The sequence below is a fragment of the Jaculus jaculus genome, chromosome 19 (assembly GCF_020740685.1).
Source record: "Jaculus jaculus isolate mJacJac1 chromosome 19, mJacJac1.mat.Y.cur, whole genome shotgun sequence".
Classification (NCBI taxonomy): Eukaryota; Metazoa; Chordata; class Mammalia; order Rodentia; family Dipodidae; genus Jaculus; species Jaculus jaculus.
In genome coordinates this window covers 3,462,143-3,484,763 of record NC_059120.1, presented here as the reverse complement: position 1 = coordinate 3,484,763, position 22,621 = coordinate 3,462,143, and the positions used below count along the sequence as shown (strand labels likewise).

The window sequence follows — 22,621 nt, the reverse complement described above, 5'->3', positions numbered from 1 at the left end:
TATGTTCTGAACTATAGATTTACAAGACCCCTACGTGAAGACTCGAGAAATAAGAACTGTTTGATAGAAGAGACTCCGGGGAACTGCTGAGCAAGCAGCAGGACAGGCAGCTCGCTCGGGGTGGCTTTCTTGAGTCACCCCAGGGTGGATCCTTACGACAGGCAGCTCGCTCGGGGTGGCTTTCTTGAGTCACCCCAGGGTGGATCCTTAAGACAGGCAGCTCGCTCGGGGTGGCTTTCTTGAGTCACCCCAGGGTGGATCCTTAAGACAGGCAGCTCCCTCGGGGTGGCTTTCTTGAGTCACCCCAGGGTGGATCCTTAAGACAGGCAGCTCGCTCGGGGTGGCTTTCTTGAGTCACCCCAGGGTGGATCCTTAAGACAGGCAGCAGCTCGCCTCGGGGGGGTGGCTTTCTTGAGTCACCCCTGGGTGGATCCTTAAGACAGGCAGCTCGCTCGGGGTGGCTTTCTTGAGTCACCCCAGGGTGGATCCTTAAGACAGGCAGCTCGCTCGGGGTGGCTTTCTTGAGTCACCCCAGGGTGGATCCTTAAGACAGGCAGCTCGCTCGGGGTGGCTTTCTTGAGTCACCCCAGGGTGGATCCTTAAGACAGGCAGCTCGCTCTGGGGTGGCTTTCTTGAGTCACCCCAGGGTGGATCCTTCAGACAGGCAGCTCGCTCGGGGTGGCTTTCTTGAGTCACCCCAGGGTGGATCCTTCAGACAGGCAGCTCGCTCGGGGTGGCTTTCTTGAGTCATCCCAGGGTGGACCCTTCCGACAGGCAGCTCGCTCCAGAGGTGCTGCCTACGTGACTCATCACCTCTGCTGGGTCAGGCTTTTGAAAGATGAAACTGCTTTGAATTGCCAAAGAGGTCACGTCAGTAAGTAAATCCAACGAATTCCCTGGTTAACTAAGCTGAACTTAGTGTAGTCCTTTCTTTGGTCTGTTGTTGGGGCCCCGTCTGGGTTGAGTAGATGTCTGTTCACATTACTACCCCCTGAGAATGTCAATACAACCATCTCAATATTGCCAATATATGCTGAACTCAAATTCCAAGTATCAGAAGGACCATGATTTCTAATACTTTCTGCTAAAAACATCCCTTAAGACGAACCTGCTATTCATAATTTTTAATTCTAAACAATGATGGGAATTCATTACTCATTAAAAATCTATTTGTCTTTTCTTCATCTTCTTAAAACCATGAAATTATCTAAAATGTGAGTTAAGTTTTATAAACAAATCCCAGGGACCAGCCTGCAAGCATATCTTTCCTTTGCCCTTCCTTCTTTTCTTCGTTCTCTCCTTTATCCCTTTCTCTTTTCCTTTCTCCCTACCTTATTTTCTCCTTCCTACCCTTCATACCACCCTCTCTCCATTTCCTTCTTCTGTTTGTCTCATGATCTTTCTTTTGCAGATGCTACAGTGTAAAGTTTCCAGTAGCCATGAAATGACTTCTCACAGGAAGCTGTGTTTCTCCAACACAAATAAAACTGGCTTTTCTGATGATGAATGGTGATTTCTAAATATTGAGCTTCAGGATTATTATCTGTTTTAGCCAAAATGGTTGAATTCTGACATCTGTAAAATAAAACAGAGTTTTTGTTGGATTCTGAATACTTGCAAACTATTTTTATTGTGATATTTCTGGCAACACCCTGCATGCATATTCATGGCTCTGAAAATGCTTCCCATTTCTATAGATTCCTCCCTCATTTGCAGGTGTGCTTATAGATTCATGAATACAGCTAATCACTCCTAATGTGTTCAGTATTCTAGCCACCGCATGGAAATTTTACTTGATTTTTTTGATGAAATAGTGGTCCTGCAAGCGGCTCACTTAGTGTGGCATAGTCGGAAGAGCCTTCTGAAATAGTGAATGCTCGTGCTCACAGCAAGAGGGACTCTTGGAATTCCTCTGGTCCACTCTTATCCATCCCATCCACCCACTGCCCAGATGTTAAATATAAATGGTGAGACTCTAACCTGTCAATTCTCTATGCATTTTCTAAAAAAAAGGGGGGCTTTGCTCACAGATGAAAATCACTATCATGTTTATTTAAAAGCAAGGGAAACATTTCATCTTCCTTGGATTAAGTGATACTCTGCTCTTGCTCCCATGAAGCATAGACTATGTGAAAAATCATGACCCCGGGTTTATCTTTTAGTAATTCATTTCTTACCTTTATCAAAGAAAATAATATCAACAGTTATTTTTATTGTTTAAGTATGAAATTTTAATTATGCATATTGTATATCTCAACAAAGGGGCAACAGAGAAATATTTTTCCCCTTTATCCATGTTATGATTATGACTGCCACACATTCAGAACTCTGACAATGAGATGTTTCTCAAAATTAGACCAATTGGTTCACTGACATGAAAAGAAATACGAATTTCTTTGATCTTCTAACTTTTATTTTTTGGGGGTCTAGATATGATTTCAATCTAACCAAGGATGATCTGGAATTCCCTATGCAGTCCCAGGGTGGCCCTAAACTAAGAGTGATCCTCCTACCTCTGCTTCCTGAGTGCTAGGATTAAAGACCAAGGCCATACCTGGCTTGATCATATAACTTTCTGTTGCAACAATAATTTCAGGGTGTCAGTGCCCTCACTTCTGTAAGGTGCCAGTTAGCACCTGAGTCATGTGTCTGCCAAAAGAGTCCAATACAAGACCCTAAGCCCATGAAAAGTGGCACTAAGTAAGAAATGGCAGTCTGCATCTCAGTGGAGTTTCTAGCCACCTTACCTGCTTTCCAAAATAACTTGACTTCTTGACTTCCCATTTTGACTCCTTTCTCATAAGTGTCTTGATTAAGCCAGACTTACTCATGACTTCCTCCTCAATGACGTTATTTGCATTGCAGCACTCACTCAGTTCTTCTCTGTCTACCTTCAACCTTAATGACTGTGTGGTGATAGATGGCTCTAAAGCACAAGTGAGAAAAACAGCATTTAGAATATGTGTGGTGCTTGCTGGACCATATAATCTCATGGATGGGTCTTACTTAAGACACACAATCTTTTTTATTTTATTTTTATTAAATAGTTTTGCTGTCATGGCATTGTGATGAGTTAGAGGGCTTTGGAATTAATATCTTTGGAACCTTGACTCCTCAGATCAAGACTTTTCTATTAGACTGGTAGGAGTGTAACTGTGGTCGGGGTATGAGGAGGGTTGAAACCACCAATAACAAAATCATTCTCAAATTCATCATTTCCTTAAGTCAAATCAGAGCTACTGGTCTGATTTGAAGGGAAAGACACACCGATGGATATCTTCACCCTTGCAATCAGTACAGAGTTCATGAGTGGCCTGAATAACTTCAAACTTGGCAAAATACCCCAAAATCTATGGCAAAAAGCAGCTTCTGGTATATATCTGAAGTATATTACAACCTGCCTTTTCATTGTCCTTTTCCTTTGAAAAGTGATTATTGCAGACATTGAGAATCTGGGATGAGAAGTATTATTACAATGGCCTGCTGACAGAATAAAGTGGAGGGACATTTTCTCTAAGTAAGTCTGCAAACAAATGGAAATTTGCATAGCAAGAACGAGTTTAGACTAAAAATGTAGGTAGAAGTAAATCACTCTTCCATGCTTGCTGACACTGACATGTTTAGTTACAGCAAAGCTTTTTGAGTTTAACTTCTTGCAGTTTCCACAATGGCAAACTGATGGCACTAAAATTATATATCTCTGAGATACTTTTGAAGATGAAATGGGTAGATACTCTATGGTACTGAGTCTAGAAAACAGGAAGAATTTCATGTTATCTAAAATTGTCATAAAGTGTCTATATGCTTACCTTTTCTATCTTTTTATGCAAGATAAGCCATGTACAAAACTATATATTTGAAAAATGAAAATAAAAATATTTGTATATATTCCCCAGAGGGAATTATCTCATGTCTCTCATAATCACACAAAAATTTCCTTGTTTACGTTGTAGACAGAACAAGACAGAAGTGGAAGGAAAGGGAAAAAGGCTAAACCCTGTGGAGCATGGTAGACTTATCTCAGCTATATAAAGAATGAAGCAATCTTGGGTGACTATTGATCCATCACTATCAACATTTGCGAGAATGTATGCTAACATAGCACTAAGGATGGTCCCATCATCCACAAAATATTATACCTTCCAATGTAGGAAAAAATAACCAATAAGTCATATTGTCATAGCCAAAGAAAGCACTGCTTATCACATCTGAGCCAATGAAATGTGTGTGTGTGTGTGTGTGTGTGTGTATGTGTACATATATACTTTTTTCCTGTTTTTCATCTAAAGTTTCCAAAAAACTTTCCAGAAAAATATAAGTTATTATTAATCTCTAAAATATTATTAGAAAACTTTTATCTTAATATTTAAAATTCTTGACATTTCAGACTAAAAAATAAGCAAATGTTAAGGTTTAGGAAAAAAATCAAAAGTAAGCCTACCAATAGGTGTATGAATGTATAAAGAAACAAGATGAGCCAGGAAACACTGACATTTCAAAATGCACATGATGAACACTTTTATAAAACAGGAATAGTGCTGGAGAGATGACAAAGAAGTTAAGGTGCTTGCCTGTGAAGACTAAGGACCCAGGCTTGCTTCCCCAGAACCCACATAAGCCAGAAGCACAAGGTGGCACATGCATATGGAATTCATTTTCAGTGGCTGGAGGTCCTGGAGCTCCCATTCTCTCTCTCTCTCTCCCTCTCTCCCTCTCTCTATTTCTGTGTCTGTATCCAATGAATAAATAAATGAAATATATTTCAAAAACAAGATCATAAATCTAAGCGTGAAACTGAAATGGATTCAGTCTCTTAATGACATAACTTTCCAAAGAAATGAATCCCGTTGTTTAGGTAGCATCATGGATGCAAAGACTTTCACATTCTTACGGCTGAACCTATGAATAATGTACATGGTATAGTACAAAGAGTTTGGATGTGTGGCTAATGCAAGGCCTAAGCTCATTCCCAGTAACGAGTAAGCCTACAGTTGTCAGAGGGACCCTTAGGAGGAGAAGCAAGAGAGTCAGAGAGGAGGCCATGTGGCAGGAATGGAGGTGGGGACTGAAACATCTCCATCACCAAACAGTGTAAGGATCAGGCTGGAGAGATGGCTTAGTGCTTAAGGTGCTTGCCTGAGAAGCCTAAGGACCCAGGTTTGATTCCTCAATACCCATATAAGCCAGATGCTCTCAAAATATTTGTGCAGTTCATATCATTAACATGGACTTGATTTTCTTAAATTGTTTTTAGATATAGTGCCTTGATGTGTAGATCCAGTTGGCTCTAATCTTAAACTCCTCTTGCTTCATCCTCACAAGTACCAGGATTTGAGGCAGACACCAACAAATCCAGTATGAAAATGATCCTTCATATACATTTGTACATTTCAGACATCGTATTTAACATGAATTAGGAAAACCCTCTCAAAGCCAGGGAGATGGTCCCACAGCTAAGAGCACTTATTGCTTAAGCATGAAGGTCACTGAGCAGGAGACTGCCAGATTCAAAATCCCCACAGCACACTTAAAACTTGGATGTTGCCATGCACAACCAGCTCCAGGTATTCTTTTATTGCCTCAACATGCACACTCACGTGGGGCACACGCATCAGCACATGCACATGCATATACCACACATCACACACAAACACAACATACATAGAAAACAATAAGAAAAGGAAACCTTCTCTATTAAATTGCAATGGTCTTGGTACTTTAGTAAGCCAAGACAGGAGAACAAGAACAACATAGCTTGTAATCTGTATGGTATTTATCTTGTTTTTATTTATTTCAATATATTTATGCTCAAAATTGGTAGAAAATATATCATACTCCTATAGCTATATGATGGATATAATTTCACTCATAAATATGGAGAACCAAAATAAGGATTCGAGTTCAAGATTCTGTGAATTCATTACATTGTTGAGGCAAACACATTGACTTGGCTCATTAAAAGTAGAGTGGATCATTACAGTCCTTCTAGAATATGTCTATCACAGAGAAAAATGTCTGTACTCACAGGCATTCCGCTTTGTTTTTTCCCATCCATGTGTGTAAATGTAGCAGACTTAAATTGTTTCCCTACAATGAAAACACAATTTTATTCGAGATGCCTGATTGTATATTATACTCTGAAAATTTCTGTTTGGTCCTTTGGGTGAATTGGCATTCATTCCTCATCTGTGGTTTGATTGTGTGTTTTCCTCTCTGTGCATTGCATTGGGTATGGAAAATACAATATTCTTAGCACTCAGTATTCACATTTTTGGATGATAAATGAGTCACATTAATTTGCACTTAAGGTATATCTGCCATTTTGACCTCATCAGTTATTTAGCACAAATGGCTTCTGAGAACTTCTTTGAAGAGAATGTGGTTGCTATAGCTATGTAAGGAATACAGTAACATGAAGGAGGCAGGTGCCATCTAAGTCTGGAAAACATGAAATCTTTATCTTTAGCTGCTGAATAATTCTCCAACAAGACCATTTCCCTGGGCCCATCTGAAAACCTCCCAGCATTTCTAGTAGATGAGGATCAGAAAAATGGAAAGAGACACATGTATTTGACTTTGAATTGAAAGTAGGAAATATAAAATTTGATAGGAACTACCACTAAGTAGCCTATTAATCAAAGAAATAATGTGTATATTTTGATAGATAGGCCATTATTTTTAGAGTTTAATGTTTTTGTGTATGTAAATACTGGAGGCATGGAAGACAGGATAGAGTGGTTAAGTAAAATGGACACAGTTATAGCACACACACAAATTATAAGGTAAGATGCTAGATGGTTAATTAGAGGTTATCATGTGATACTTAAAGCCATTATCAACCTACTTTTGAATAAAATTTGATCTACAGATACCAGAGTTATTAGGTAATCAAAATTGCAATAGTGTCCCTCTCTTCCATAAGCTAAAATCTTTTGTATGTATAGGATCATGTCATGTTATGTAGTAGTTGTCCTAGTAAGTCATTATTTATGACCCAATTTCTGAATTATTTTTAATGCTATCTTTAGTAACTAGACTATTTCTTTGGGGAAAAGATATAAAATAATTATTACTGTTGAAGGGAAAAATAAATAAACAAATTATATCAATAGTAATATTTTAGTCACTCATGATTTTTTGAGTTAGAGAATCTACATAATTCTTTCCTCACAGGTTAACATGATCTTATAAATGTATTTTCACGATACATAAGATGGTCCTTCCATGGCAAAGCACACCAATTTTCAATAAATTGCTGTGCCACTTAACAACAGAGTTGTCTTCAGTTGAGCTCCATATTGTAATGCCACCAACTTTCACATCACATTGCATCACACGTCATGACAAGCTGGCTGTGCAACTAGACACAGTACAATTAGATAGAGGAATGGAGACCACATTCACTGAATTTGTCAACCAAAACCATGAAAATGTACATACATGCAACATATGCATGGGGTTGAGTGTGATCCCTGGTTTCAGTCATCCATTGGGGTCTTGCCATGTGTCCCTCTGGAAAATGGCAAATATTTACAAAATGTTCAGTACATCCCTGAGAACAATATTGAAAATATTCATAATTTAGACAGATGCTGTCTGATATTGTTTGTAATAAATTCTTTTTTTTTGTAGCCATGAAAATAATTCAGTAGGCCTACATATGTGTCAAGCATTTGTGAGTAAGCAGTTGCATTAGTTGGTGTATTCTCATTTTGTGTCAAATTCAGAAATCATAATGGAAACTTCTGATAAGTTTTACTGTTTCAAAATTTAATCAAACATGGCAAGAAACACATTCGGATATTTGTAGTGCCATCACCCAAAATTAAAAATAAAGCCGGGCATGGTGGCGCACGCCTTTAATCCCAGCACTCGGGAGGCAGAGGTAGGAGGATCGCCGAGAGTTCGAGGCCACCCTTAGACTACATAGTGAATTCCAGGTCAGCCTGAGCCAGAGTGAGACCCTACCTTGAAAAACAAAAAAACAAAACAACAAAAAAAACAAATAAATAAGTAAATAAATAAATAAATAAAATGTACACAAAAATAAAACGTGATTGTCCAGTTTAATAAACATATTTTCATCAAATACTACAGAGTCTGTAGGATCATAAAGTGTTGCTCAGAAAAAGTAAAACGTGTAGCTTCCAGCCAGGTGACACCCTCCATGGGACCCGCTTCCTCAACAACTTCTCTCTTTATGCCTCAAGAGTTCTAAAGCAGAGAGGAGACTTCCAGAACCTGAGTCCATAGGAAATAGTGTAGAGGTGGCCAGTTTGTGTTACTTGGAGACTTTCTTATAAATTAGGTGAAAGCTGTTCTATCTCCTTCATGGGAGTCCTGGCATTGCCAGAAGACTTGGGTTGGCCCCTATCTATGCCCCAGCGGTCGTTCTCAGGTACCGTGTCAACTCTACAGACTCTTTGATGTTGCTGACCATGCATAAGAGAGCTCAGAGGAAAACAGTATGCTGTCATTCATCACTGGGAAGGCTTCTCTGGCTTGCACACACATGATTGTAGTAGGATCTCTCTGTGCTGATTTGGGAACCGGCTGGAAGGGACCACTAGTTGAGGTTTCAACCTTTGGAGAAACAGTCACAACACAAACAAACAACTGTGCTTGCGGTCAGTCACTAACCTCTGCCTTGTGAGTAGCACTACAAAAACCTTCAGCAAGCAAAGAAAAAATGACTCAAAACTGACAATAAAGAACACAGGAATGCAAAAACAAAAACTGAAACAAAATGCTGTAACATAAACAGACAAAACTGATGGACTCAGATAAAATATATATAACAGTAGTTCTTGAACTTTATAAATGAATATAACCACAATATCATTTAGAATGATTTCATAACTTTAAATTTAATCAATGAAATAGATAATCAACAGTAAAAATGAATGAGTTTGAAATGTTTAAGGCAATGCCCAGACATGTGGCCATATAGAAATGAATGTAACAAAGGGAAAGGTGAGAAAAGTTTCCAAACATACACATTCACAAGTAATCATTCCAGGTGGAGGAAAAGAAAGGAAGAGAAACTAAACAAATAAAACGGTAATTTCTCTCTATCATAAAAAGAATGGCCAGATTTTTCAGACTGAAAGAGTTCTTTGAGATGTATTTGATCATACTCTGTGTGTGTGTGTGTGTGTGTGTGTGTGTGTGTGTGTGTGTGTGTGTGTGTGTGTGTGTTGTGTGTGTGTGCGTGCATAAATAGAACTAATATTAAATAAAATGTTAATTGTATTTTCTAACTATGCTATCCAATTTAGATGAGCTTGTACACTTTAGAGAGTAGGAGTCAGAAAAAGAATTCAAAGTAACATATTTAAGATGAATCATAAAACCTACTACCCCAGTCCCCGGGTTATTTCCTGTGTGCTGAACATACCAGCCACTTTTAATTCTCATTGACATGAAGCATTGTGAGATGCAATAGTTCAGCCATAAGCAAGACGTCATCAAACTCCTGTGCTGCAAAGTAGCCCTTATTGATGACCCCAACACGTGGTGTGGATGGACATCCATTGTTCAAAGCTTTCTCACACTACCCATGAGAATTATCCTAAAGTATATCTAACTGAATGTCATTTTACACTGCCAAAGCCTGTTTCATATCACATGCCACTTTTCGTCACACAAAATCAGGGACAGGAAAAACCCACAAGCCAAGCCACACCTGATGGACATTGAACGTTTTATTTTTATCTATTTTTACTTTTTTGAATCCTGAATTATTACCACATCATGAAAATCAATGGTGGCTTCTTCCCAAATAACTATTGTGTTTCACTTAATCTTCCTAATTGCAATAAGTAGCCTTTTTTCCTCAAAAATGTTGCTGCCTTCTGCATTTCACTTCTTTACAAAATCAAAATAAAACAAAAGAGATCCATGGAAAAAATACTAGCATGAAACTAAGTTTGAAATTATTTGGCAGTGTGGGCAGTACCGTAAGCTCACTTTATTTCCCATCTAGGAACACTGCACACCAGTTTAATAGCCACTGACACATTCTTCAGTGTAATGGTGACAACTCAGAAAAGATCTCCAAGATTGAGCCTGTTGACACATTCTGTAGAGAAGGAGAGGGCCAGGGTTCCACCAGATCCTGCTGAAATTCCATCTCTCCTTCCACCTCTCTGCCAGCTGTGTGCAGTTCTGCCACAGGTGTGCATGGTCTCGGGAGACATATGAGTATGGGGGAAGTGGAGTATGAACTGGAGGGGAATCATGATGTGTCTGTGGGGAAGTGCTCACCCTTGCGGGTATGAGCCATGGGGCCTTTTCTTCTGCCTATTCTCCATGCCTTGATTTGTGTGAGTAGAAGCTTTGTTGCTATTGTATGAGACCACTGATACAGCACAATGAAAATTAGTGGATGTGAACCAATGAACACAATCTTTGAGCTTTGGTCCCATCTTCCTTTGCCTCAGGGATGGAGAGTGTTAGGGTCTGGAAGTAAAATCAATGATTATACCTTCTTAACACACGCCTCTTCAGAGCTCCTATGGACACCATACAAGTGAAAAAATAACCATTAACATGATAAACTACACTGTTCTCTCACAGTAAAGCCTAGTTTATTCCAAATAAGGTAGCAGAAAAGGAGAAAGAAGAAGAAATTAATGTTTTCTAAATATTTATTTTGGATTATGGTCAGAGATATGTCATTTGTTTTCATTATCACAACAAAGAAAAACAATATATTAAATTGTGATTGCCCAGAAATGAAAGAAGAGTAATTGAAAACACAGTAGAACTTAATTAGCAAGGCAAAAAGGGAAATAATACAAGTGCATTAAAGTTAGCAAAATAATAAAAAGGGAAAAAAGGAAAGCAATGGCAAAATAAAATAAACAATACAAATGCAAATAATCAAGACAATTATATCATTTATTACACTCAATGTGAACAGGCTGGATTTCCTGATTAGAGATGGATAATAGCTGGAATGGGTAAAAGCAAATACACAAAAACACAATATGTCGTTTAGAAAACATAAAATAAAAATAAAATCAGGTGATAAAACCAAGTTTGAAATAAAAGACGGGCAGAAGATTTTCAAGCAATTATAAAGAACAAAAGTTGGAAATGTTTATAGCAAATAGAATCTATGAAGAAAATTCAATAAGAAAACAAAGACACAATATGCGATGATTCAAACACGTTATAACCAACAAAATGTATTCGATTTAAACCTTAACATTTTTTTTTAATCTATTTGAAACAGAGGGAGACAGAAAAGGGCAGACAAAATAAATAAATAAATAAAAGAATGAGTACAACAGGACCCTCTGCCACTGCCAAAGAACTCCAGACCACTTTGTGCATCTCACTTCACATGGAGAGTGGAGAATCAAGCCCAGGTTTTTCAGATTTTGCAAACAAGCACCCTTAGCTGCTGAGCCACCTCTCCAACACTGATGCAAATTTTCTAAGCAGTTTTATTTTATCTTATTTATTAAAAACAGAGAGATGGGGGAGAGAGAGATAGAGTGAGAATTGGTGCTTCAGAGCCTGTAGCCACTGAAAACTCCAGATGCATGTGCCATCATGTGCATCTGGCTTATGTGAGACCTGGAGAATCAAACCTGGGTCATTAGGCTCCAAGGGCAAGCACCTTAACTGCTAAGTCATCTCTCCAGCCCTCAGGAATTTTTTTAAATAAATAATTATAATTCAGAGAGTTCAACACATTTTGTTCTATAGTTTGACAAATTTGTTTACAAATTAATTACATTGGATTGAATTTGTCTATATATATTTGGTTTTTCAAGGTAGGGTCTCACTCTAGCCCAGGCTGACCTGGAGTTCACTATGAAGTACCAGGGTGGCCTTGAACTCATGGCAATCCTCCTACCTCTGCTGGGATTAAAGGTATGTGCCACCATGCCTTGCTGAATTTGTCAATTTTAATAAGGTTAAATATTTTCAAAATTGGAGTACTCATTATATTCATAAAATAATTACTTATATCCATGAATAACTAAAGATGCCTAAACAATCTACTGGATCTCAAAGAAAATTAACAATTTTGTTTTAAATAGAGAATGGTTGCTGTGATTATAATGAATGCAAAGAAAATAAAACAGTAAAATATTGAGCAAATAATTCAATTTTTTTGGAGATAGTCTTACAAAATAATTATGCAAATATGAAAAATAATATTAAATTATTAGGTCATTTAAAACAAACATATAGCAAAGCTATGAAATTTGGAGCAGGTCTTAAAATAGAATACTGACTCAGTATTTAAGGGCATATGCTTTCAAAGCCTGAAGACTTGGTTTGGATTCTCCAGTAACCCTGTGTAGCAAAATGCACACAGGTGCATTCATTGGAGTATGTCTGCCAGCAAAAGGACTTGGCATACCCCTTCTCCCTGTCTCTTCCTTCTTTCTTTCCTCTCTCTGCTTACAAATAAACAAATAAAATATTTTTAATTGACAAAATGTAAACATAGAACACAATTCTTTAATTGATCCAAATGAAGTAATAATAATGGTAGCTAACATATTAATGATATCCAGTATTGTTTTAAGAATTCAAAATTATTTACTAACCTTAATATAAAAGTTAGGAGGTAAAGGTTACTATTCTCCATTGTATAAGGAATGTAGAGATGCAAAGGAGTTTTGAAATCCAGCCACTTTCACAGAATTAGCAGATGTCAAAACTAGCTCTCAAATTAGGTGTTTGGATGTGGGTCAAAGTCCTAAATATTAAGTTTTAGTAAATAGTAATGTTGATAATTTGAAGACATAGGTTAAATGGGACTAACATAGGAACAGAGAAATTGGGAGTATATAAGCAATGAATTTAATACTGGCATTCATAAATCAAAATTAGAAGCAGAAAAATTTAATTCAGCAAAGATTGGACTTTGCATGGAGTAAGGAAGTATATAAAATATTCTAAGCCCTTGGGGTTGGAAAGATGGCTCAGCACTTAAGGCACTTGCCTATATAGCCTAAGACTCAGGTTCTGTTCCCCAGTACCAATGTAAAGCCAGATGCACGCAGTGTCACATACATTTGGAGTTCATTTATAGTGACTACTGGAGTTCACTGGAAGCTGGCATACTCATTCTCATTAAATCTCTCTCTCTCTCTCTCTCTCTCTCTCTCTCTCCCCTTGAAAGCCAATATAAAGTAAAATATTATAATCCTGATAGGAAACAAAAAATAATTTAAGATGTCATTATACCTCTGATTACCAATTCTATATGTAGGACACTATGGCAGATGTATGAGTCTCTCAAGATTCTTCACAATTAAAATTATTTATGCACCTTACTGTATGAACAGATCACATGTTGGTCCCATTCCTCTCCAGTTATCCTCTTACATTCCCTCTCTCCCCTGCTCACCCCATTCCTCTAAGTGGCCTCCTCAGTGGGGTTATTGGTATTCACATCATGGGGTTAGGGAGGCAGCAGCCTCTGGGAAAGAGGGGCAGCAATGCCTCATAATACTCCTTCCCACCCTGTGGCTCTTACAATCCCCCTTCCTAGACAACCTCATCTTGGCAGCTGAAGGAGGGAGGGAGGAGACACACACGAAACCCTTGACCAACAGCTATTAAGGGAGACACAACCTTCTCTTTTGACAAGGTGCTGCTATTCAATGAACATCATGCAAAATGCAATAACGTACTCTTTTCTACATGCAGCAAGAAACATATCTGAAGGCATATATAAAGGTTCTAGTGTTTGTTTGCCTCTTCTAAGCTCATTCCAGAATTTGAATTTCTTTAGGATCAAAATCAATGAGGAAGCTAATGTTGGAATTCCCTGGATGGGGCAGTAGACATTACTGTGCTTTTCACAAAGTTCCACTTGTTGTCTACTTACAACGAGTTCAGAAACAAGGTAAAGTCTGCTTTTGTAGCAAGAGAAGAACTAGGAATGTGCTGACAACTGAGCTCAGTCTGCTCAGCAGATCTAGGTAAGAAGTTCAAATTTTCATCTGTTTACAGCTTTCTCTACTTCTCTCACATTACTCCCCTTGTTTACTTGAGGTTGGTTTTAGTAGTTTCATATTAACATATAGGGATGTTATGCAAGAATGAGATAATATTCTGTAGCACGTTTAGCTTTTAAAAAGACATATTTAGATAGAATGAGATTGTCAAGAATTTCTGAAGAAATAATTTTACAGAAAGCATTAGCTGATAGCCAAGGCTAGCTAGAATGTCTTTATTTCCCTCCTATGAGAACTGCAGTTTTGAAGTCACTGTCACACCAAAGAAACATAGATGTGCTTTGCTAACTCCAAGATAAGCCTGATTCAGATGGTCTCTACCTGCTATTCGACACAGCATTCTTAGCAGGTTTCCTATCACTCAATTAATCTTTAATTTAAACTATTTTGACCTATTCTTAGTAAATGTGATAACAATAAAATCCTACCTGGGAGGAAACAGTAAAGATCATAAGGGAAAATCTGACGGTTAGATATTAATCTACCCAATCTAAATGTACTGAGGACCTAGAAAACAGTATCCGACTTCTGAGTGTTAAGAACACAAAGAAATGAATACATCTTTCCCTCAAGCAGTCTAATAGAAATTGGAGTAGAACAAGAGTATGAAGCTCATTATTATAAATTCATTATTTAAAATAGGAATCTCTAATGTTTTTGAATACATGCATTTCTAATATAAAACTCCAGTAAAAAGAAGTTGTTTGCACTCAGGATGCTGAGGTAGGAGGATCAAGAATCCCTGCTCAGCCTGGGTTCAGCAAGAAAGAGTGATTTGTGAAACCAATGAATTTAAGGATCTAATGTAACTTAAGTAGAGTGAAAAGCAAGTATACTCTTAGATTGAAGGAAAACCATTTACCTCATCTGAATATGGCTTCATATGAATGAATTTCTTTTAACAAGTAGGCATTACAATATTTGGTTATTGTTTCTAGGCATTTGACACCTAAGAGATCAGAGTGTAATTCAATAGTTTATTTAATTTTATAAACTAGGACCATATGAGTCAATTTATTTTAAGTCATAAAAAAACAAGGATTAAATTCTGCCTCCTTGGTTTTACAAGTGTCTTCTCTCTGACCAAATGTGTAGATGTTCAGAATGCCCCCTGCTCAAGATGACTCACTGCCTGTGAATACAGCGCGTGTCTGCCATCTTATAACAGAGGAATTAACCTTGATTGCTTTGGCTGGCCAGTGTTATCATGAGAGCCCTTAAAAATGGGTTAGGGGCACAGAAAGCGTGTCAGAGATAAAGGAGTAAGGACTTAAAGGATGAGACAGAGGGAGGGGAGGAGGGAAGTGGGTGAGAGCAAGGAAGGACAGGTGACAGACGGGCCGTGTTGTACTGGGAAACATTTTTCTTTAGAAGCCCCTACACAGTGTTCCACCAGCGCCTGTAGGAATTCACTTTAGAAGAAGTACGACACTGGAATATGGCCGAGGTAATGGCACATTTATGAAGTTGTCCTCCCCTCAGATCTTGTTGGATGAATGATGTCTACAGCAACCTAAATGCCAAAGGTCAAGCAGATTTTAAATGTTAGGAAAAAATGGAAAGAAACTGTAGAATTAACACTAATTCTAAGGGGCTGGATAAAATGGCTCAGCAGTTAAGTTACTTGCCTGCAAAACCTAATGACCTGAATTCAATTCTCCATTACCCACCTAAAGTCAGATGCATAAAGTGGTGCATGTATTTGAAGTCCCTTTGCAGCAGTTAGGGACCCTGGAGCACCCATTCTCTCTCTCTCTATTTCTCTGCTCTCTGCTTGCAAATATATAAATAAATAATTTAAAAAACTCATTCTACAAAACAGAAGGCACTCTTTGACGCATGAACTAGGCTAGTGGCTAAGGTTTCAAGTTTTATTCTTAGTCAGTTTTGTCCCAATGTTAGGCTGTATAAGAGAAAATGTTCATATGAGAAATTGCTATTTTTCCGTAGTTTTCCCAGATTCAGATTATATTCAGCATTTCAAATTTTATCATTTTCTTCTTTTACTAAACCTATTTTTGGAGTAATGCTCATGTAGCTCTGACTTTAAACCATTTATAGTGCATTCTTAAAGAATGATATTTTCAGCAGTTAACAATTACATCAGGGATATCAGAGACAAAAGAGTTAGGTGGAAACAAAATAGGCTGCTGTATTTGTTGGTGCACATCTTTCAAAATTTAAATGTTTCCAGTGACCAAAGTTTACTAAGTGTTGAACCTATATTTACATATGTCTAACATACTCTCAGTAGCTCTGTGAATTTATTCACAAAGCATTTCTAAGCTCACTTTATAAAAACACAACCTCAATGACAAAAGTGCTTTTCTGAACTTCCATCACTTGGGCATGTGGCCTGCTCAGTGGGAGAGAACTCACATTTGGTATGGGAATCCAGCTCAGAATTCCATGGCTAAGAAACTCAGACTTCAAAAGAAAGTCCTCACTGCTCTTTGGAGCAGCAGTGTGCACTCTCAAATAACTTTGCATACCCATTTCAACCAAAGCTGCTGTGGTGGTTTGATTCAGATGTCCCTCATAAAGGTGTTCTGGATGCTATGTTCCCCAGCTGATGGCAATTGGAAGTTAAAGCATCCTAGAGGCAGTGAATTGTTGGGGGTGGGCTTACAAGTGTTATAACCAGTTTCCCCATGCCCGTGTTTGGCATATTCTCCTGTTGCTATGGTCTACTTTATGTTGGTCAGGGAGTGATGTTCACCCTCTGCTCAAGTCATTGTTTTTCCTGACATCATAAAGCATTCCCCTCAAACCTGTAAGCCAAAATAAATTTATTTTTTCTCACAAGTTGCTCGTGATTGGTTGATTTCTACCAGCAACATGAACATGACTGAAACAGCTACTCTCACTCTTGACTGGAAAATCTGCTTCATTTTACAAATGGCAGAGTAAATGGAGGAGAACCAGCATCCATTGATAAGACAAGAAGACAGCCCACTGCCCACCACAAGATAGGTCGCTTCTACCACAGCTTCCAGAGCCCAGGAGAAATTTTAGAGGAAATGGCGAAATGTGTACTACCCTTACTGCTTGCTTACCTGACAAGTAGTTCCAGGGTGATGGGGACAGACAAGGTGACCAATCAAAACCTATCAAAGCAGAAATCCAGGAGCTGCAAAGAGTTCAACATTAATTCAGACTGCCAATAGGCCTGCCGTGGCTCAGGGAACATGGCTCAGATACCAGAGGAGGACACTTATCCATATTTTCCCTCGGTATGAAGTCCCTCATGGAACCCAGGGATACTATTTATTAGTTAGTAAGTTAGTTAGTTAGTTAGTTAGTTAGTTAGTTAGTTAGTTAGTTATCAGACTAGTAGACCAAGGAACCTTAATGATTCTCCTGTCTTCATACCTCACAGGGCTGGGCTTATAGACATGTGTGTTCAAACCTACTTGTGTCAGGATTTGAACTCAGATTATCTCACATCCTCATTCTTTTGTGTGAAGTACTCATCACTACCAAGCCATCTCCCCAGCCTTAGGAATGTTCATTTTTGAGAAGAAGATTATGTAAACATTGCTAAGCAAATCTTTTCACTTTTCTTACAACCTTATGACTGCTGCATATATTGACCAGAACTTAGATCATAGTGACTTGCTCCATGGGATTTTTTTAGAATCTGATTATCATAAGCAGAATCTGATGAAAATCCTTCTCAGGGAATGTTTGCTATTTCACATTAGCTGGCTCATTTACGTTTGGGTGTATTGTTTCTGCTCCTGATATTGTGCATAGAAGCAGTGGTCCACGGCTCTGAATTTTAATAAGAACTGTACAGCTGTTCACTGAGCTCCATGTAACTGGTGAGCACATTAAGCTAATGTGGCTTACACATGAAATACTAAACTAAATTTGGAGTTATCCAAAAATATCAACTCAAAGCATTAATGTTAGGTCCTTATATTTAAGAGTGCTTCAAAATACAGTCCAAATTACAAGTTCATGGGTAGGAACCTCCCACTTCATGATCATGTCATTTCTCACATCAGTTGACAGCTATGAAATGTTCATTGCATTACCCTGTTATTTAGAAGACTTTCCCAGTCTTTCTCTTTGCCTGTAACCACTTCTTGTCCCTAGAAATAGAGATATAGTTTATAAATGTACATTGATGAAGTTAGACTGAGTTGTCTAATATTTTGTATACTGAGCAGACATAGTTGTATTTAAAACACGAAGTATTTTGTATTACATTAATAGCAAACTAATTCATAGTTTTCTCTACAAAATATTATTTCTGCAAAAAAATTATCATTGGTTCATCTGTCATCATATAAAAATCCTCAAGTGAATTCTTTATATATAATATATTAATATATTTACATATTAATATATAATATATAGAGCCAAAATAATCACTACAGATCATAAATCTGCATCTTACTGCAGATGGCAAGGATGGATGATCCAGACAAGATTCCAGGTAACACCAGAACAGAAATGCAAGAGAAAAGTCAGTATATATACCTTCCCAATTCCTAAAGCAGAAAAGTATTCATCTATTTCCCTGAAAGCTTTCTCTAACATAAAATGAGGAGAAAAAGAAGAGGAATCAAGAGTAGAATAGTCTGGTCTTCTCCATTGCAAAATAAAACCAGAGACAGAAAGGCAGTCATCCCAAGAGTATGCTCTAGGCCAGTGCCATGTCTTCCAGTGAGGCTCTCTCAGGAAAGTGTCCACATGGGGCCATGCTCCCTCACAGGAGCTGCAGCTTCCTGGATCAGCCACGTGAGGCTGCAGGACAGGAGGGGCAGCAAGCTCGTGTGAGTTCTCTATCCACTACGGCAAAGATGAAGGGCATCTTCTATTCTTTGAAACCTAGAATGCATGCAGTACCTAATCCTCCAGTGTTAGCTGTTCCTTTGTAGCTCTTCTCTGTAGACTTTTATTTCTTTCTCTCTTTATTATTCTTTTTTAGCATTTTATTGATCATTTTAACAGTCATGGTTTCCTGTCCATCAGAATGGGTGGCTGTGCTGGTTACTGACCTGTGGACAACATGGGAACACTCTCTCTTCTTGTCTGCATTCTTTTAAAATTTTTATTGATTTATGAAAGAGAGAGAGTGAGGCTGGAAGGAAGGATGGGCATACAAGGATCTCCTGCTGCTACAAAAGAACTCCAAATGTAACCCACTGTGTACATTATCTTTACATGAGTGCTGGGGAACTAAGCCCAGGAGGAAAGGCTTTGCTAGTAAGTGCCTCTAACCACTTAGCAATCACTCCAGCCCCACAAATCATTCTCTTTTTTTTTTTTTTCATTTGTTTTGCAGCAGAGTGTACAAAAGTAATGTTGTAGCTCATGCCACCAAGCCCAGCTTTCCTGGGACTTCAGCATGAATCAGGAGCAGTGCAGTACAGTATGAACACAACACCAGAGCATATACCTAATTAAAGTCAATGGTCTGATAAGTTCTTGTGTCCAATCTACTCATGCCTTCACTAATTATACCTGATACTTTAAATACTCCCCTTTAATAATCTGATGTTTCCATCTGGACGCTAAAAAAGGAAATGTAATATTTGAAGGCTAAAAATACAATCTTCAAAAATCATATGTAACTCACCCCTTAAGAATAAAAGCATAACCTTACAAGATTAATAATATGTGAAGATATAAATATCTAATGTCTCCTCAGGAGTTGATCAACATCACTATAATGTGGTATTTTTCCAGTATATCAAAGGGAATCATACTGGCCTTAGTAGATTATCATTTTCTAGCTTTTTAATAACAACATACAACTAGCAATTCCATAAAAAATATACCAGCAGGGCTATTTGACATCTCATACAGTTCCAAGAGAGAGCCTTTCAATAAATCTACAATCTACATCGCTAAGTAATATGAATTCTATATTGTATTTCTCAGTACCTTGCAGAGGCACATTGAATATTTACTGAAAAAAGTTTAATTGGAAGTAAGTCCACACATGTTGATGAATGTAAATTTGTGAATTTCTACACAATTAATCATTGTACTTTTCTTACCCTTATTTTTTAATAGCAAGAAAATTGGAATTACTGATTAGTGATACCTAAAAAGCTGCAACAAAGGATGCCAGAAAGAAAAGTTAATATATATTTTATAAACATTAATAAATAGCTCTGTATACACAGTTATGAAATGTAAATATCTTCATTTTGTATAAGTAAATATCTCATAGCATCTAGTCCAATTTTCCCTTTATATATACATTCATCTATATATATTTCAGACTGATGTATAAAATTATTCATAAAGGCAACTACTTAAAATATTTCAGACTAATTTTTCTTGATGAAATTAGGGAGAAATAGTAATTATTCATGGTATTTTTGTAAATATTTGATGAAGAAATCAGTATTAAATATCTAACCTGCTACCTGACGAATTCCACACAGTAATATCGCTATTTGTTTCTAAACATGAATCTCAGAATTTAAAATCTACTTTGAGGAAGATGGAAAGGCACAGAGTAAAGTAAGTAAGCCAGTCTTCTGTACTCACAGTGAGCAGTACACGTGGATTGTTACTGCTTCCCTTTTGCTTACTTCTAAACAAAGTCCCGTAAACAAAGGGATGAGTCTTGGGCTGACTTGACCACTTGTTCTCAATATATTATTAAACTGTACTGGATTTCCTGCAGGGGAAAATTGCCCTGTTATTCCCTTTACATTTATATATCAGTGTATATCTGCATTTCACTTGGGTCACATGAGAGAGCTGAGGAAATAAAACTTGACAGAGCTGGGTGGGACGGATAAGAGGTGAGGGAGCTCGGAGCTTTGCCATGGACTCTGGTTTTCATTATTACGTTGTGAGAAGCTGGATGTGTCAAGGAGAAGGATTAGATGCAGGGAAGGAGGGGCATGATTAGATTTCACTTTTGAGGAGATACATTAGAAAATATGCTGTCAGAATCTGACAGCTACCTTCAGCATTTTCAGTTATAGGCAATATTGTTGTTCTCAAATTAGACTATTTTTGAAAACATTTTTCACTTTGTGTTTTCGATTTCAGCAGAATAATCGAGCTTGTGGTTGACATTATTTGTTAATAGAAATGAGATTCGAAGGTGATATTGGCCTTGGAATGCTCATTCTCACATTTGGCTCCCTCTGATGTCACATTCTCCTGTCTACATTCGATGCTCTATTACTGCTGGCAGAAAGAATTGCACCATCAACCACCTTCAGCTGGCAAATACATTTCTGGACAACATCTTGTTTTCCACAGGAAATGCAAGCACATGTCTGCAAGGTGATCTGTCAACAACTAATAAAGTTACCTGTAGTTAAAGAATTGAAAGGAAGTGCTTACTAGTAGAATTCATCTGAACATATCAAAAAATAATCATTAAAACAGAAGATTTGATTACTACTGAACAAGTTTAACAAAGACAACCAAATGAAAATTGCTTTCAAATTATTTAAATACAAATTTTGGCCATTTTTATGTCCATAGCTGATTTATTACATATATACCCTATCATTAATATGTATTTTTCTCATAATTACAGGAAATTTTAGTGCTTACATCCATTTCATCATTCTTTGCCTCAAGAAATTTACTTAATGAAAGGAATGAGAGTCTGGAGAGATGGTTCCACAGTTAACGAACTTGCTTGCAAAGCCCGATAATCTGAGCGTTGATTCTTCAGTAAAGCCAAATACACAAAGTGTCCCATCGCGGGGAATGGCTGAAGGCCCTGGTACTCTCATTCTCTCAGTTTGTCTCCCTGCTATGTCTCTGTGCTTCCAAATACATAAAAATATAAATAAATAAATGAAGAAAAAGTCATCAAAGAAATTTCAGTGATATCTGATTAAAAACTAATGTTATATAAATTATATGCAATGCAAGATTTTATTAAAAAATCCTTTAATAACCAATCAGATATAAGTATTCAAAGATATGTTTGCATGAGAATATTTTGAAATATAAATGAGGTTTCAGCATATTTTTATTTTTTCTTGTATATCAGCATAAACGTTTATAGTCATTTCAATGTCTATTTAACATTTAGAATTTCATGTATTATGAATGAATAATCATTTAAATGTGCTTCAGAATTCTACTTCTGTCTGACATGGAGTAACAATGGCAAGCTCTAATGTACTTATAGAAACAAACAATAGCAAATTCTATATATTTAGCAATTGCTTTCTAAAATACTATGGGATACCTCCAGTGAGTTGTTGGCCAGGGAGGCTCCTGATGCACACAAAACATTATAGGCCATTGCCAAGGCCCTTGGTTTTCCACCAGGAATAGATGGTAAGACCCTATTGCTGAAGACTCCACATACTTGCAAGGCCACTGAGAAATCCTGCTGGAACTGAGCTGATAAGCTCCTCCATGTAGACCAGCTGATAGAAAGCTGGAAGAAGCCATTCTACATGTAGTTCAATGGGAGAAAGAGATATCACCAGTGAAGATACTCAACAGTGGACACTGCAAGCTTTATAATTGGCCAGCCAAGCCAAATGAGCCAATGGGTGCAATAGTGACATGTCTGTCATGGTGGAAACCAACTGCCCTCCAATTGGACTGGAAGCTCGCTTCATGTGGGGAAACACATCCCTGATACTGAAAACTTAAAACAGGGGTAGTCATGATCCCTA

General features: G+C 37.6%; 1 long non-coding RNA gene across 2 annotated transcripts in view; it reads right to left on the bottom strand.

The window, feature by feature from the left end:
* Positions 1-617: 617 nt before the first annotated feature.
* Positions 618-22,621, bottom strand: part of LOC123455954 — a 73,235-nt gene continuing 51,231 nt past the window's right edge. Inside the window, exons 2-5 of one of the 2 annotated variants that reach the window (XR_006634249.1) lie at positions 7,441-7,512; positions 6,026-6,087; positions 2,748-2,926; positions 618-1,575 (exon numbers count right to left, since the gene is read on the bottom strand). This is a non-coding gene — a long non-coding RNA (uncharacterized LOC123455954). The remainder of the gene's footprint in view (positions 1,576-2,747; positions 2,927-6,025; positions 6,088-7,440; positions 7,513-22,621) is intronic. The other variant, XR_006634250.1, reaches the window with a different exon arrangement.